Source organism: Mustela erminea, chromosome 15 (genome assembly GCF_009829155.1).
Source record: "Mustela erminea isolate mMusErm1 chromosome 15, mMusErm1.Pri, whole genome shotgun sequence".
Classification (NCBI taxonomy): Eukaryota; Metazoa; Chordata; class Mammalia; order Carnivora; family Mustelidae; genus Mustela; species Mustela erminea.
The window spans coordinates 24,531,546-24,550,952 of record NC_045628.1 but is presented as its reverse complement, the minus strand read 5'-3'; the positions used below and the strand labels follow the sequence as shown (position 1 = coordinate 24,550,952).

Below are 19,407 nucleotides of genomic sequence, written 5' to 3'. Positions count from 1 at the left end.
TTGTTAAATCAACAAATGGTTCAATATTCTAGAATTATTATATCCATTTTTTCCTAATAAGTAAATAATATATATTTTCTGCTTGTTTATAATGTAGATCATTCAGAAACCATGCACTTATTTATGTTAATATTCATGGAATCTGTAGGTTTTTAAAAAAGTTTTAATTTAAATTTCAGTTAATTAACATACAGTGTAATCTTAGTTTCAGGTATACAACACTTCTATACAACACCTGGTGCTCATCACAGAAAGTGCGCTCCTTACTCCCATCACTTGCTTCTCCCATCCCCCCACCTGCCTCCCCTTTGGTAACCATCAGTTTGTTCTCAATAGTTAAGTCTGTTTCTTGGTTTGCCCTTGCTCTCTCTTTTTTCCCCTATGCTCATTTATTTTGTTTCTTAAATTACATATATGAATGAAATCATATGGTATTTCCCTTCTATGACTTATTTTGTTTAGCATAATACTCTCTAATTTTAGCATGTCATTGCAAATGGCAAGATTTTGTTCTTTTTAAGGGCTGAGTAATATTCCACTCCACTTCTTTATCCATTTATCAGCCAATGGATGCTTGGGCTGTTTCAATCATTTGTCTATTATAGATAATGCTGCTTATAAACATCAGGGTGCATGTAACCCTTTGAGTTAGTATTTCTGTATTCTTTGGGTGAATACAGTATTACTACTGTTAGTAGTACAATTGTTGGATCATAGGGTAGTTTTTTTTCTTTAAACTTTTAGAGGAAACTCCATACTGTTTTCCAGAGTGGCTTCACCAGTTTGCATTCCCACCAACAGTGCAAGAAAATTTGTAGATATTTTAGATACAAGTGTTAAACTAATTATCATAGTTAAATACAATTCAAAAAGAAGTTTTATTTTTTTATTTTTTTTTATATTTAATATTTATTTTATTTTTTTTTTATTTCCAGCATAACAGTATTCATTATTTTTGCACCACACCCCGTGCTCCATGCAGTAGGAGATGCAAAGTATCATTGAAAAATGCCAATATTTTATTTTGAAACACAATATGCTTTATAACATTCTAAGGAAACACTTGCCCTATTTTTCTAAAATCCAACAATTCAGTTTACAGCTATTTAATACGACTTAATTTTATTTAGAGCAGTTCTGAAAGATCATTATAAAGCAACATATTTCATAATTTTTATGCCTTTTCAAATACCTTCACAGTGGTTTGATTATTTAGGTAAAATTCAAGAGTTTTTATTTATAATTTAAATAAATTCATTATTTATTTTATTGTACCAATCCTAAGCTTTAGATTCTCATTATTCAATGTATAGTTAAACATAAATTAGTGTCTATATTTAAAAAATGTATTTTTTCAGCACTGAAGAAGTTTCTGTATTATCTGGATATTAAGACAGTGATAAATGATGCTGTTTTTAAACAAAGTAGATTCTAAGTAAATTCATGGCTTATACAACGTTTGTCATACTCTTCATCCTCAGATAGCACTTAGTAACTGCCATAGCTCTATATCTATTCTTATTGTTTGCTGTTGATTTGAGATCAAAACCAAGATCAAACTCAGAAATTCTGGTAAAAATGGAAAAAAGACATAATCAAAACTAGGTCTGACTGGTAATGCTACAACTTGACATCATGAAATTATTTGGGATCATTAACACTGCATGCAAAGTGGCACTAAGTATGTGATACTCAGATTACTAAGGATTGCTCTCTAAATGTGAATACATTTGGAAAAAAAATATATTTTTAAAAGGCATGTTATTTTAATCTGCTTCATTTGAAAAAGAGTTTTAGAATGAAGTATATATATATATGTTTTAATTAGGGCAAAAAGAGATGCAAAATTGTAACAAGTAAAGCAGTGTTGCTAGAGAGAAATATATGTTGTTAAATAAAGAAAGCCTAACAATATCTAAACCTGGAAGGCTACCAAATCACACAATTTGTAAAGTCTACAAAATTAAACAAAAGGAGCAAACATTCTCCAGTAGTCTATGGAAGTCTAACTTATAATCTTATATATGTATTATATACTTACACACTTGTATATACTAAGTAAAATATTTGTATATACTATTTTCTATTTCTTTCTCTCTCCTGTAATAGTTACACATGGTTTTAAATACTATACTAGCAGTCATTTTTGTTTTGTTTTGTTTTAAATTCTCAACCCTCTTGCTAAACCTTATCCCATTATGTTAGATTTCTTATTATGACTATTTTTTTGAAAGAAGTTGCTGTGGCTGATATCGAAGAGATTACTGCCTATGTTCTCCTCTACAATTCTGATGGTTTCCTGTCTCACATTGAGGTCTTTTATCCATTTTGAGTTTATCTTTGTGTACGGTGTAAGAGAATGGTCGAGTTTCATTCTGCTACATATAGCTGCCCAGTTTCCCCAGCACCATTTATTGAAGAGACTGTCTTTTTGCCACTGTATATTTTTTCCTGTTTTGTCGAAGATTATTTGACCATAGAGTTGAGGGTCCATATCTGGGCTCTCTACTCTGTTCCACTGGTCTATGTGTCTGTTTTTATGCCAGTACCATGCTGTCTTGGTGATCACAGCTTTGTAGTAAAGCTTGAAATCAGGTAACGTGATACCCCCAGTTTTATTTTTGTTTTCAACATTTCCTTAGCAATTCGGGGTCTCTTCTGATTCCATACAAATTTTAGGATTATTTGCTCCAGCTCTTTGAAGAATACCGGTGGAATTTTGATCAGAATAGCATTAAAAGTATAGATTGCTCTAGGCAGTATAGACATTTTAACAATGTTTATTCTTCCAATCCAAGAGCATGGAATGGTCTTCCATCTTTTTGTGTCTTCTTCAATTTCTTTCATGAGTGTTCTGTAGTTCCTTGAGTACAGATCCTTTACCTCTTTGGTTAGGTTTATTCCCAGGTATCTTATGGTTCTTGGTGCTATAGTAAATGGAATCGATTCTCTAATTTCCCTTTCTGTATTTTCATTGTTAGTGTATAAGAAAGCCACTGATTTCTGTACATTGACTTTGTATCTTGGCACGTTGCTGAATTGCTGTATGAGTTCTAGTAGTTTGGGGGTGGAGTCTTTTGGGTTTTCCATATAAAGAATCATGTCATCTGCAAAGAGAGAGAGTTTGACTTCCTTATTACCAATTTGGATACCTTTTATTTCCCTTTGTTGTCTGATTGCTGTTGCTAGGACTTCTAAAACTATGTTGAACAAGAGTGGTGAGAGTGGGCATCCTTGTCGTGTTCCTGATCTCAACGGGAAGGATGCAAGCTTTTTCCCATTGAGGATGATATTTGCTGTGGGTCTTTCATAGATAGATTTGATGAAGTTCAGGAATGTCCCCTCTATCCCTATACTTTGAAGCGTTTTAATCAGGAACGGATGCTGGATTTTGTCAAATGCTTTTTCTGCATCAATTAAGAGGACCATTTTTTTGTAATTTATAATGATCTTCATTGTCCTTTTCATTCTTTACTTCAGGAATACTTTGGTAATGAAGAGAGAGAGCAGTTATGAATCACTAATCAGATTCCAAAGAGAGAAAAGACTAGGTAAGTCATTGAGCAGGTACTTTGAGGTCAGCAGACTCAGCCCTACCATGGTCAGTAACATTTTGCTCTTTTGAACTTAATTCTTCAACTGTGAAATGAAAGAAATATACCTATTTTATACAACACCTCACCAATGTAAAATTTATTGCCTTACAGGCAATCAATTTATGTTAGCTACTTTTATTTCCTTCAATATAGGCAATTTTAGACTTAATTTTTTTTAAAAAAAAGGAAAATCACAATGCTTATAAAAAGCACATACAAATGTCTTCTAAACACCAAATTATAAAGAAAAAAAGGTTGCACATTATCAGTACTTAACTTGTTCTAATTGCTTAAACATCATAAAGGGAAAATTATTTGTTTTCTTTGGGTATATAGCTATGTATTTGCAATAATTATTTTGAGTTTGAAACTACAAATAGAAAAAAGAATCATTCTGGAAAACAAAGGTCCTAACAGAAGATTATTATGAAATGACCCAAAACAATGTTTTACCCCTTTTTAACATCTTAAGAAATATTTCAGTTTCCCTAAACCAGCTTACTTGGAAATATTTAAGAGTCACTTTGCATCACACCAAAGAAATCCAGTACACAATTTTTGCTGTTGTCCCTGGAAACTGCAGGGCTAATTACCTATGCAGTGCACATAAAATAGAACTCGGTGTCCAGTTTGGTTTTATCTGATAAAGTGAAGCAGAGAAAATGGAGTATGTAAGTGTTAGCACTGCTTGTTTGCTAGCAAACACAAGATTTTTAGCTTTCTGAATTATTTAGAAGTATTTGGGAGGGGAGTGTGTACATACATATTTCCTCTTCTTCCCACCCTTCTTTTATGAGTGTAAAACAATAAAAGCTAGAAAAGAAATTCACAATGCAGTCTGATGCTAGCACGAGAATACAGTTATTCTATTTGAAATTTTGGTGACATAATACCAAATCAGCTGTGTTAAATGGTTTTGTATGACAAGACTAAGAGCAACTATTTTTGTACAGCAAAAAAATCACTGTGCCTTTTGCAGCAGAGGTGGGAATTGTAGAGTACTAGCAGCATTACTTCTTCTCTAACTAACAAGCCACACATGACTGAGGTAAGACAGCAGATGTTGATCTGCTTTGTCCTGCCTTATCTAGCAAAAATAGCAATGGCTTTACTTCTAGTCTCATTAGAACAGGACAACTGCCATCAAACAATAGTGAGTGGTGAGCTAACATTCCTCTTATTCAGATCCAATAGAGCCTAGGACCTATATGCCATTACAATGAATGCAAGTTAGTGTGCAGGATGTAATTTCTGTCAGACTACAGTTTTTTTCCCTTAGCAGTTTGTGACAGTCACAAACAATTTTTTATTATGGCTAGAACTTCTGTCTTCAATTCTTTTTTGTATTACCTGATCTATCCAGTTACCCTTCAGTTAACTAACAAGGTAAATGAAATGGAAGAAAAAAAATCAACTTAATAGTAACATTGAAACAAATCATATCTTATACCCACCACTACTAGAGTAAGCTTGTTTCTCTTACATGCTGGAAGAGGCAAATTATTTTAACAGCTAAGGAAAATGTCTATTTTATTACAATATTTTGTATAGGAGGATGTAATTTCTACTTTTTCCCAGCCCAAAATTCATCACCCTCTACATCAACATTTTGTGGCAGGTGTCAAGTACATTTAAAAATCTGCCCCCCCCATCTATTTAACAAATAAACCAACAGATGTAGCAATAAATAATGTTTCTTCTAGTTATAAGAAAGTATTACCTCTGGTCAGTTGGAAGCTATATTTTTAGGAATAAAGATGGGGTTTAAGAGAACAAATTGAAATAATCCTTAAAAGGGGTGAATAGAGAGTGAGAGGGATATCTTTGTTTGGTGCCAAAATAAGTGTTAACTAGTTAAATTGTATAAAAATTATATATTTATTAAAATAGAGCAGCTACTCAAATAAATGGTTCTTAATACAAATTTGTTACCTTATTCAGTAAGTGCTAATTATGTACACACTATGTGCCAAATCTTATTCCAAATGTTGGGAGAAAAAGTTAGTAAAGTCATAGAAAAATGCTTTGTAAACATGGAGAGGACTAGAAGGTGTGGCCATCAAGGGGGGGTCTCCTGAAGATGAAGCATTTGGCTTGAGAATTAATTTATGAATAGAAAACAATATAAAAAGTCCATAGACAGAGTATTAGAAAGTTGGAAAAACATGTACAGTGGTTAAGTATTAGATGAACATAGTTAAAGTCTGTCCTGAATAGAGGAGATAAAACAGTAAGTGGCTAATATAGGGCTATGTAGTCTATCGGAATGGTTAGAATAGCTTTTCCCAGGCCCTGGGAATCCCCGAGACATTTAGGGGAATGTGCAGTCAAAAAGATTTTTTAAACGATACAAAGACAACTATTTTCCCTTTTCACTATTTTGACATTTGCACTAATGACACAGAAATAATAGTGGGCAAATATGCTGGTGTTTTTGTAAAAATCAAGGCAGTAAAGTCAAACTGTATAAACAGTCCTTGTATTCATCAGCGCCATGCAACTGTGGTAACATAAAGTGCCAGTTTCCATTAAGAATGTCCATGACGTAGTAAAAAATTACTAATTTTCTTAAATCTCAACCCCTGGCTATGTAACTTTTAAAAATATTCTGATTGTTTAAATAAGGAAAATATTCTTAAAACTCTTCTGTTGTAGGCCAAAGTATGACAGGAAAAGCACTTGAGGGATATTTAAATTTTTTAATTGAACTTCCTCTTTTATCATGGAACACAATTTTTTTTTAAGATTTTATTTATTTATTTCACAGACAGAGATCACAAGTAGGCAGAGAGATAGGCAGAGAGGGTGGAGGGTGGGGAAGCAGGCTCTCCATGGAGCAGAGATCCCAGGACTGCGGGATCATGACCTGAGCTGAAGACAGAGGCTTTAACCCACTGAGCCACCCAGGCGCCCCATGGAACACAATTTTTAATTGAAAGAATGACTGGCAGAAAAACTATGCTTATTCAGAATATGAACCTAAGTGAAACTATATATATTTAAAGTAATTAGCAGTATTTGTGGCCAAAGGTAAAACCTACACTTTCAAGTAAATTTTAGAAAATTTGTATCTGCCACAACGAGAGTGAAATTTCCACAGAGAGCCATTTCTAAAATATGTGATAATATTAACATATGCAATTTTTTACATTGTAATAAAATTAACTTTTGGAAAATCTGCCAAAACCAGGAAGCCACTATTTCTTATATGACTGATGTATAATATTACAAAATCTTGTATGATTAACAGCTCTAATCCAGGTGCTATATAGACCACTGGGTTTTTATTATTTTATTTTATTTTATTTTATTTTTATTGTGCTGTCGGTCACCATACAATACATTAGTTTTCCATGCAGTGTTCCAAGATTCATTGTTTACATATAACACCCACTGCTCCATGTAATACGTGCCCTCCTTAATACCCACCACCAGCCTCGCCCATCCTCCCACCCCCTCCCCTATTTATTTTTAAAAGATTTTATTTATTATTTATTTGTCAGAGAGAGAGAGCAAGCGAGCAAGCACACAGGTAGGGGGAGTGTCAGGCAGAGGAAGAAGCAGGCTCCTTTCTGAACAATGAACCCAATGAGGGACTCGGTATCTGGATCCTGGAATCATCACCCGAGCAGAAAGCAGACACTTAACCAACTGAGCTACCCAGGCATTCCACCACTGGATTTTTAAATATAAGAAAAAATAACGAAAACTTTATTGATATGTTTTTAGATTCCACATTGCAATTACCCTTGAAGAAATGACCACTGGTTGAGTTTTGGTGTAGTATCAACAGACTATACACAAGTATATGAAAGGCTATTGACATATTCATTCTTTTACTAACTGCAAATTCTGGTGAGCTCAGATTTTCTTCAGGAAGTTAAAAAAAAATTGTAGCAGATTGACTACAGAAGCAGGTATGATAATTTGTCTAACATCAGCCAGGTGTTGTAGAGATTTGCAAAAATGTGAAACAATGCCATTCTTTCACTCAGTATATTGTCTTAGAAAATGGTTACTTTTATAAATTATTCATGTTAACAAGTCATTAGTATACTAATGCTATTTAAAAATAATTAACATATTGATAGATTTAGTCACATAAGCAAAAGTTTTGTGGCATACCTAACACTTTATTTATTTACTTTTTAAATGATACTATTTATTTATTTTAGAGAGAAAGAGTGTGCATGTGAGGCAGGAGAGGGGCAGAGGAAGAGAGGAAGAGGGAAAAGGAGAGAATCTCAAGCATAGTCTGTGCTGAGCATGGAGTCCAGAGCATGAGGTGGGGCTTATCTTATGATGCTGAGATCTTGACCTAAGCCTAAACCAAGATTTGGATGCTTACATGAATCAGCCGCTCAGGCAACCCATGACCAACACTTTTTAAGAGTACAAAGGCATCCTAAGATAAAAGTATTTAATGCCTACTTCTTTAGAATACTCTTGGTTATAACTTCACTTTGATTAAACAGGCTTAAATAGTATACTGTCCCCTCATTAATCCTTATGCTCATGGATGTAACATGCACTCGCAAGATCTTTTGCTTTTTAGTTTTCCTTCCCTGATAGAGTCACTTTGTCCAGAACTGTAGGAATCCTCCATGCAAAAGATAGGAAATGATCCCAGTAAGGCAACCAAAAAATCCATTGTGCTGTACTAATGAGTTTGCACTAAATAAATTCAAAGAGTTGTAGATCTTTTTTTTTTTAAAGATTTATTTATTTATTTATTTGACAGAGATCACAAGTAGGCAGGGGAGGGGGGGAAGCGGGTTCCCTGCTGAGCAGAGAGCCTGATGTGGGGCTCGATTCCAGGACCCTGAGATCATGACCTGAGCTGAAGGCAGAGGCTTAACCCACTGAGCCATCAGGTGCCCCGAGAGTTGTAGATCTTTAAGCAGAAATGCCATAAATTAACTTGTGATTTTTCTAAATTGTTTAGGCTGCTGTAAAGAGAATGGGGAGTTAGCACTAAGTGTGAAATCAGGGAGGCCAGTTAATAGTGTAGTAATGTAGTGTGGACAGCAGTATCCTAATGTGGAGATTAGCAAGAGAAGCAAATTGATTCCTTCTGTATTTTACCAAAAAAAAAAAAAAAAAAAAAAAAAGTATCATTTCTTTGGATCGTAGGTAGAGGGAAAGAGTAAAATAATATTTAGGTTTGAGCTTAAGCTCCAGGGAGCTTGGGTGATGCTATGTCCCCAAATGGGTAAGAACATGGGTTCTATTTTAAGCATGCTAAGATTGAGATACTTATTAAATATTTTAGTAGTAGTATCAAACATATTGTCTATATGAGTTCATTTTCACCTTTACCATCAATACATATGTCTACAAAAGTTCATAGTATACAGCTAAATATGATAATATGCTATAATATCAAAAAAACTGGGAATAAGATACACAATGACCATTAGTATTAAATGAATTATTTCTTCTTTTTAGTCTTTAAATGTCTTCATATGAAAATATAATTCTTTAAGCCCCCTACTCCACCTGTCCCATACAATAAGTATTCATTAAAAAAAATGTATGGAGGACATCCCATATGTGCAATGCATCACTCATTAATTAGCAATTAATATCTAATTTTGGAATAAGTAGTATCTATTCCTGAAAACATGTACGCCATCTTGGAAGTAAGTTAAAATAATTATATAACGTGTCCTCCTTAATGCCCATCATCCAGTTACTCCCTCCCCTTCTGCAACCCTCAGTTTGTTTTCCGGAGTCAGAAGTCTCTCATGGTTTGTCTCTCTTTTGATTGCTTCCCATTCAGTTTTCCCTCCCTTTCCCTATGATCCTTTGTGCAATTTCTTATATTTCACATATGAGTAAAACCATATGATAATTGTCTTTCCCTAACTGACTTATTTCACTTAGCATAACACCCTCCAGTTCCATCCACATCAATGTAAATAATAGGTATTTATCTTTTCTGATGGCTAATATTCCACTGTATATATAAACAACATTTTCTTTACCCATTCATTTGTTGAAGGACATCTCAGCTCCTTCCACAGTTTGGCTATTGTGGACATTGCTCTTATGAACATTGGGGTACAAGAACCCCTTTGTTTCATTACATGTGTATCTTTGGGGTAAATACCCAGCAGTATAATTGCTGGGTCATAGAGTAGCTCTATTTTTAACATCTTGAGGAACCTTCATACTGGTTTCCAGAGTATCTATACTAGCTTGCATTCCCACCAATGGTGTGGGAGGGTTCCCCTTCACATTCTTGCCAAAATTTGTGGTTTTCTGTCTTGTTAACTTTAGTCATTCTGACTGATGTGAGGTGGTATCTCATTGTGGTTTTGACTTGCATTTCCCTGATGACAAGTGATGTGAGCATTTTTTCATGTGACTGTTGGTCATTTGTATGTCTTCTTCGGAGAAATGTCTGTTCATGTCTTCTCCCCATTTCTTTTCTTTTTTTTTTTTTTTAAAGATTTTATTTATTTATTTGACAGAGATCACAAGTAGGCAGAGAGCTTCTCCCCATTTCTTGACTACATTATTTGCTTTCTGGGTGTTGAGCTTGATAAGTTCTTTATAGATCTTAGTTACCAGCCTTTTATCTGATGGGTCATTTCCAAATATCTTCTCCCATTCTGTAGGCTGCCTTTTAGTTTTATTTGCTGTGCAGAAGCTTTTGATCTTGATGAAGTCCCAACAGTTCACTTTTGCTTTTGTTTCTCTTGCCTTTAATAACATGTCTTGGAAGAAGTTACTGTGCCTGTAATAGAAAAGGTTGCTGCCTTTTTTTTCCTCCAGGATTTTGATAGATTGCTGTCTCACATTTAGGTCTTTCATCAGTTTTGAGTTTATTGTTGTGTATGGTGTTAAGAGAATGGTCCAGGTTCATTCTTCTGCATGTGGCTGTCAGTTATATGCAACTGATGAATCAGTGAACACTACACCTGAAACTAATGATGTGCTATATGTTGGCTAATTGAATTTAAATAAAAAATAACTGTAATATTAATCATAATAAAAATTCTATGTTGTTTTCCTCACTTCACAACTATATTTTCCTTGTGCAACACTGGTTAGACACTATGCTAAGCACTGAATAGACAGTAGTGAATCCATGGAGATTATAATTTGGTGTGCTAATGAATAGTGATTTACAACTATACAAGTAAGTTTAAGTAGATAATTAGAACTTATGTACAAAGAAAAGAATATGAGACAGATTTGAAACCACCACACTTCAGAGTCAACTTACATTGGTTTGGTCTGTCTATACAGGCAACTTTAATGCTTCTAATCTAAGATGATGATATCTAGCCTAGTGTTTCTCAACCTAAGCACTACTGACATTTTGAACCAGAAAATTCTTTGTTGTAAGGGCTGTGAGATCCTTTATAGGATATTTAGCAGCATCTCTGGTCACTACTCACTAGATACCAGTAGCAGTTCCCTGGTTATAGCAACCAAAAATGTCTCCAAGTTTTATCAAAATCCTATGGGAGAACCCTGGCCCTAATACAACTTTCTCAGGAGCACTTCCATATTTTTGCAACTACATTCTGGATAATTCTACATGTATCCCCTAACATCCTCGCCAAAAAAGTTCTAAGTCAAAGTTATTAATATTTGCCATAATATAAAAAATTAGAACATAATTTGACAACTAATATGGCCTTCAGAATTACCTAAGGATGGATTTTTAAAGTCTAAAAAATTCATGATTTATCCTAGATTACATTGAGGGTTTGGATACAAAATTAGCACTAAAATGCATAATCTTAAATCCCATTTCTGTGTTCTCTTAGTTAGAACTCTGACATTATGTATGCCTATTTCTCATGATGGTGCTATTAATTACTTAGTTTCTAAGAATCAAAGTGTCTCATTGGGTTCCTTTTTACTCCTATTTTTAAAACATGTTCACACCTCCCCCACCTCCCATCAAATTAATCACAGAATTTTGTATGTGATTCTAAATAACATCTTAGAGCATTGGTTACTGTAACTACCTTTCATTTCCATTCCCATGAATGCTCCCCCAACTCACAGTGTGTAACTGCCATGTTTAGGTCCACCAGTATCTTTATCTTTGTACATTGGTATTAGGTTCCAAATTGTTCTGTCTCACCTCTCTTTCAAATTATATAGCACACCACTGCTAGATAAATCTTAAAATACTGCTATAATTATAACACTCCTTTATTCCTAAGTGTTACATAATTACTTCAAGACTAGAGAACACATTTTAGGTTATGTAGTGCTGGTCTTCGTAACTCACATACTTTTTCTGATTTAAGAAGCTCTATAATCTATTTGTAGGCAAATCACCACATATTATCAACTTTTACTAGCAGAATTGCTCTACTCTGAAAAAAAACACAAAAAACAAAAAACTTAAGCACTCTGTTGTGAAGACCTTCTTACATTGCTTCCTGTACCAAAATAGCTCACTTCTTCCACTTGTCCAGACTCCACTCATTTTTCAAGCACAAAAGCCTCTCTCCCTTATGAAAACTAGCCTATTCTTCTGGTCCCCAATGATGTCTCTCTCTTCTGAGGCATATATATATATATATATTTTTTTTTTTTACTTATTTTCAACTAATAATATAATATAATTGCAAGGGATCTGGACAAAACAACAGAGGTCTTTATACATATATCATTTTAATAACTGCAGTGCTGTTAACCATTTAACACATTTATTCCTTCCCTGTTTCAGTATATTTGTAAGATTTGGACAGTGGATATGTTTTACATTCTATGTCTTTGGGACATGCATAGTAAATAGTAAGCATAGAACAAAGGCATTGCTTTGTCAGTATTTAAATTAGCACCTACCTTTTATATGATACTATGCTTAGGTTAAAGGTTAGGCAGTAGGTTTTTTAAATTATTACAGTACTGTGTAATGTAAGAAAACATTGTTATTTGTCCATTTGGGTTTCATTTTCCCACTTACGTAGTAGAATCCCAGGGCATTTGTAGGAAAATATTTGCCAATATTTTCAATTTACCATATAAAGTATTTGGCACTCTTCAGCAGCCTGTTTTCTTGGGTCACTTAGGATCTCCCCTTTATGTGTATTCCTTTAGACTGATGTCCCGTCTCTTCCAGTTAGTGTGTGTCTACCACAGACTACTGGCAAATTAGAGTATCAGCTCTTTTTCAGGATGATTCGATTGCAACTCCTTCATATCCTTTACATGGTGAAAAATAAAGTCATTATGCATCTTGTTTCAAATTTTTGTATGTGACACTATAGATTTTTATTGAAAAATACTTTTTCTCTTTTCTTTTGGCTTTTACTATAATGACTGTAGCTATAGTGAGAAGGATATAATGAATTTGATGTTTATTCAGAGAAAATGCAATGTTTTGAGTAAACATTTCCTTTTTTTTTTTTTAAAGATTTTATTTATTTATTTGACAGACAGAGATCACAGGTAGGCAGAGAGGCAGGCAGAGAGAGAGAGGAAGAGAAGCAGGCCCCCTGCTGAGCAGAGAGCCGGATGCGGAGCTCAATCCCAGGACCCTGGAATCATGATCTGAGCCTAAGGCAGAGGCTTAACACACTGAGCCATCCAGGCGCCCCAACATTTCCTTTTTTATTACAAGTCTATCTTTATCAAAACACAATTAATTTATGTCTAACTTACCTTCTTGAATAGAGCATTTTCTAATAAACACAAATAAACTAGAAGATTATTTCAAAAGATGATGCCTTTTTTTTAATCTAATGACACTGCCCAGCCTTGAATATTATTAATCAAATTTGTTTCCTTAAGGTGCAATCATGTAAATGATAAGATGTTCTCACAAGCTTGAATAATTTCACAAGTCCCTGAAAATCATCTCATTATTAGATGAAACTTAAGCATTCTTTAAAACAAAGGAAAAGATTCATTTTCTATAAAATCTGCAATGTTTTATGTCAATAATGTTCCATTTATATTTCCCTTTATTAGTAGTAACTTTGATAAACCATTAAAACTGCGCAATAATCAGCATGTTAAGTGTCTCAGTATCAACTCTAGGCCCTTCTTGGTTATTTGCGCTATTTCTGAATATAACCTTATAGGGTGTGTACACAAATGAATGCATAAATTATATATGCATACACATGTTCAAATTCTTTTTGGGGTGTGGGGGAATAGGAAGATACTGGTAAAAAGGTACAAACTTTCAGCTATACAATGACAATTCTGGCGATCTAATGGATAGCATGGCGACTATAGTTAATAATACTGCATTATATTTGAAACTTGTTAAGACAGTGGCTCTTGAGTTTTCTCACCACATACGTGTAAAAAAAAAACAAACTATGTGAAGTGATGGATGTGTTCATTGGCTTGGTGGTGGTAATCAGTTCCTAATGTATGGGTATATAAAACCATCATGTTACACATCTTAAACACACAGTCTTTGTCAATTATACCTCAAAAATCTGGAAAGAAAATGAATAAAAGTGACTAAAAAATGGAATAAAATTAAAATTCAGATTAAAGAAAACTCAAATTAATGATGTACCAAAAGAGAAATTAAGTGGACAAACCAGGGTGAAAATCAAAGTTTCTAAAGAGAAACTAATTTGGGGTTAGCTTCGAGAGAAACAATTGCCAGGAATGTTCAAACACGCCATTGCACAAGAGTAAATTCTGGTATTCCAGGGAAAGCCATATTCAGGAGTATTTCCATCTTAAAGATTTTTTCATTAGTTTTCTTCCTAAACCTTAGGCTCAGTGGAATGTTTCTACCATAACTCTTTTTATTTCTTTATTATTTTCTTCCTCATCTTACCTTTCCTTTCCATCCTAAGTAAGATCTACTTCTTTCATGCACTCACTAATAAAATATAATACAGGATAGGAGGGAAAAAGTTACTATATTAGCAGTCAACCAAACTGGAGCCTGGTGAATTAAGTCAGTCATTAATTAGCCATATTTTTCTAATTATAAAATGAGGAAAACCATGCCTGTTATGATTAAGCCTTCATGTTTTGTGATTTTCTAGTGAGATTACATAAATGAAAGCAATGTGAAAAGAAAAAAGCTTTACTAGACTGAGGCAACACAAATATACCTCATTCAGGAAGTATTTCTGTGTCCTACATCTAAGAAACTATTTTTCCCTCTAGGCTACAAAAGTTTTTAATTTATGTCTACATTATGGGAGTTATGTAATAGGACTCAAAAAATCCCACTTAAGATGAGATGCCCTTTGAAGTTACAAGGCATTATCTGTTCTACTCATGGATTTTCTTTTCTTTTCTTTTTTTTTTTTTCATTTATTTATTTTCAGCATAACAGTATCATTATTTTTTCACCAGACCCAGTGCTCCATGCAATCTGTGCCCTCTATAATACCCACCACCTGGTATCCTGACCTCCCACCCTCCCCCGCCACTTGAAACCTCTCAGATTGTTTTTCAGAGTCCATAGTCTCTCATGATTCACCTCCCCTTCCAATTTACCCCAACCCCCTTCTCTCTAACTCCCCATGTCCTCCATGCTTTTTGTTATGCTCCACAAATCAGTGAAACCATATGATAATTGACTCTCTCTGCTTGACTTATTTCACTCAGCATAATCTCTTCCAGTCCCATCCATGTTGCTACAAAAGTTGGGTATTCGTCCTTTCTGATGGAGGCATAATACTCCATAGTGTATATGGACCACATCTTCCTTCCTTCATCCACTGAAGGGCATCTTGGTTCTTTCCACAGTTTGGCAACCGTGGCCATTGCTGCTATAAACATTGGGGTACAGATGGCCCTTCTTTTCACTACATCTGTATCTTTGGGGTAAATACCCAGGAGTGCAATGGAAGGGTCATAGGGAAGTTCTATTTTTAATTTCTTGAGGAATCTCCACACTGTTCTCCAAAGAGGTTGCACCAACTTGCATTCCCACCAACAGTGGAAGAGGGTTCCTCTTTCTCCACATCCCCTCCAACACATGTTGTTTCCTGTCTTGCTAATTTTGGCCATTCTAACTGGTGTAAGGTGATATCTCAATGTAGTTTTAATTTGAATCTCCCTGATGGCTAGTGATGATGAGCATTTTTTCATGTGTCTGATAGCCATTTGTATGTCTTTATTGGAGAAGTGTCTGTCCATATCTTCTGCCCATTTTTTGATATGATTGTCTGTTTTGTGTGTGTTGAGTTTGAGGAGTTCATTATAGATCCTGGATATCAACCTTTTGTCTGTACTGTCATTTGCAAATATCTTCTCCCATTCCATGGGTTGTCTCTTTGTTTTCTTGACTGTTTCCTTGGCTGTGCAGAAGCTTTTGATTTTGATGAAGTCCCAAAAGTTCATCTTCGCTTTTGTTTCCTTTGCCTTTGGAGACATATCTTGAAAGAAGTTGCTGTGGCTGATATCGAAGAGATTACTGCCTATGTTCTCCTCTACGATTCTGATGGATTCCTGTCTCACATTGAGGTCTTTTATCCATTTTGAGTTTATCTTTGTGTACGGTGTAAGAGAATGGTCGAGTTTCATTCTTCTACATATAGCTGCCCAGTTTTCCTAGCACCATTTATTGAAGAGACTGTCTTTTTGCCACTGTATATTTTTTCCTGTTTTGTCGAAGATTATTTGACCATAGAGTTGAGGGTCCATATCTGGGCTCTCTACTCTGTTCCACTGGTCTATGTGTCTGTTTTTATGCCAGTACCACGCTGTCTTGGTGATCACAGCTTTGTAGTAAAGCTTGAAATCAGGTAACATGATGCCCCCAGTTTTATTTTTGTTTTTCAACATTTCCTTAGTGATTCGGGGTCTCTTCTGATTCCATAAAGCTCTTTGAAGAATACTGGTGGAATTTTTATCAGAATAGCATTAAAAGTATAGATTGCTCTAGGCAGTATAGACATTTTAACAATGTTTATTCTTCCAATCCAAGAGCATGGAATGGTCTTCCATCTTTTTGTGTCTTCTTCAATTTCTTTCATGAGTGTTCTGTAGTTCCTTGAGTACAGATCCTTTACCTCTTTGGTTAGGTTTATTCCCAGGTATCTTATGGTTCTTGGTGCTATAGTAAATGGAATCGATTCTCTAATTTCCCTTTCTGTATTTTCATTGTTAGTGTATAAGAAAGCCACTGATTTCTGTACATTGACTTTGTATCCTGCCACGTTGCTGAATTGCTGTATGAGTTCTAGTAGTTTGGGGGTGGAGTCTTTTGGGTTTTCCATATAAAGAATCATGTCATCTGCAAAGAGAGAGAGTTTGACTTCCTCATTACCAATTTGGATACCTTTTATTTCCCTTTGTTGTCTGATTGCTGTTGCTAGGACTTCTAAAACTATGTTGAACAAGAGTGGTGAGAGTGGGCATCCTTGTCGTGTTCCTGATCTCAACGGGAAGGATGCAAGCTTTTTCCCATTGAGGATGATATTTGCTATGGGTCTTTCATAGATAGATTTGATGAAGTTCAGGAATGTCCCCTTTATCCCTATACTTTGAAGTGTTTTAATCAGGAACGGATGCTGGATTTTTCAAATGCTTTTTCTGCATCAATTGAGAGGACCATGTGGTTCTTCTCTCTTCTCTTATTAATTTGTTCTATCACATTGATTGATTTGCGAATGTTGAACCATCCTTGTAACCCAGGGATGAATCCCACCTGGTCATGGTGGATAATCTTTTTAATGTGCTGTTGGAAACTGTTGGCTAGGATCTTGTTGAGAATCTTAGCATCCATACTCATCAGTGATATTGGTCTGAAATTCTCCTTTTTGGTAGGGTCTTTGCCTGGTTTGGGGATCAGGGTAATGCTGGCTTCATAGAAAGAGTCAGGAAGTTTTCCTTCTGCTTCAATGTTTTGAAACAGCTTCAGGAGAATAGGTGTTATTTCTTCTTTGAAAGTTTGGTAGAATTCCCCGGGGAATCCATCAGGTCCTGGGCTCTTGTTTTTTGGGAGGTTTTTGATCGCCGCTTCAATCTCGTTACTAGATACTGGTCTATTCAGGTTGTCAATTTCTTCCTGATTCAACGTTGGGAGTTTATAGTTTTCCAGGAATGCATCCATTTCATCTAGGTTGCTTAGCTTATTGGCATATAACTGTTGATAACATCTTCTGATGATTGTTTCTACTTTCTTGGTGTTCATTGTGATCTCTCCCTTTTCATTCATAATTTTATGTATTTGAGCTTTCTCTCTTTTCTTTTGGATTAGTGTCGCCAATGGTTTATCGATCTTATTGAGTCTTTCAAAAAACCAGCTTTTAGTTTCATTGATACGTTCTACTATATCTCTGGTTTCTACCTCATCAATCTCAGCTCTAATCTTGATTATTTCCCTTCTTATGTGTGGAGTTGGTTTGATTTGTTGTTGATTCTCCAGTTCTTTAAGGTGTAGAGACAGCTGCTGCGTTCTGGATTTTTCAATTTTTTTGAGGGAGGCTTCGATGGCTATGTATTTCCCTCTTAGGACCGCCTTTGCTGTATCTCATAGGTTTTGGATCGAAGTGTCTTCATTGTCATTGGTTTCCATGAATTGTTTCAGTTCTTCTTTGATCTCTTGGTTGATCCAAGCATTCTTAAGCAAGGTGGTCTTTAGCTTCCAGGTGTTCGAGTTCCTTCGGAACTTTTCCTTGTGATTGAGCTCCAGTTTCAAAGCACTGTGATCTGAGAATGTGCAGGGAATAATCTCAGTCTTTTGGTATCGGTTGAGTCCTGATTTGTGACCCAGTATGTGATCTATTCTGGAGAAAGTTCCATGTGCACTTGAGAAGAATAAGTATTCTGTTTTTTTAGGGTGGAATGTTCTGTATATATCTATGAGGTCCATCTGGTCCAATGTGTCATTCAATGCTCTTGTTTCTTTATTGATTTTCTGCTTCGATGATCTGTTTATTTCTGAGAGAGGCGTGTTAAGATCTCCAATGATTAGTGTATTCATATCAATATGACTCTTTATCTTGATTAACAGTTTCTTATGTAATTGGCTGCTCCCATATTGGGGGCATAGATATTTACAATTGTTAGATCATCTTGGTGGATAGTCCCTTTAACAATGATGTAGTGTCCTTCTGGATCTCTGACTACAGTCTTTAGTTTAAAATCTAATTTGTCTGATATGAGAATCACTACCCCAGCCTTTTTTTGAGGCCCATTGGCATGAAAGATGCTTCTCCATCCCTTCACTTTCAGTCTGGATGTATCTTTAGGTTCAAAATGGGTCTCCTGTAGACAACATATGGATGGGTCCTTTCGTTTTATCCAGTCTGCAACCCTGTGCTGTTTTATGGGTGCATTTAGGCCATTCACATTGAGGGTGATTATTGATAGATACGTTTTTATTGACATTGTGTTACCTTTGAAGTCTTTCTTTCTGTAGATTGTCTCTATATTTCTTTTCAATGCTATTCTTGAGCTTTTTCCTCTTTAAAGAAGCCCCCTTAATATTTCCTGCAGTATCGGCTTGGTGGTTGCATAGTCTTTTAAGCCTGGCCGGTCCTGGAAACTCTTTATCTCTCTATACATTTTGAATGTCAGTCTTGCTTGATAAAGTATTCTTGGCTGCATGTTCTTCTCATTCAGTGCCCTGAATATATCTTGCCAGCCCTTTTTGGCTTGCCAGGTCTCTGTGGACAGGTCTGACGTTATTCTGATGGGCTTTCCTCTGTACGTAAGGGTCTTCTTTGTCCTAGCTGCTTTCAAGAGGTTCTGCCTACAATTATAATTCTTCATTCTTACTATTAGGTGTCTTGAGGACTTTCAAGAATCTGTAATCTTGGGGGGAAACCTTTTGGCCTCTAGTACATAAACGCTGGTTCCATTCACGAGATTTGGAAAATTTTCATGAAGAACTTGTTCCACT

At 35.2% G+C, this 19,407-nt stretch overlaps 1 protein-coding gene across 13 annotated transcripts in view; it reads right to left on the bottom strand.

Annotated features, from left to right (window-relative positions):
- Positions 1-19,407, bottom strand: part of SLITRK1 (SLIT and NTRK like family member 1) — a 430,289-nt gene that overhangs the window by 256,604 nt on the left and 154,278 nt on the right. The gene's annotated exons all lie outside the window — the stretch shown is intronic.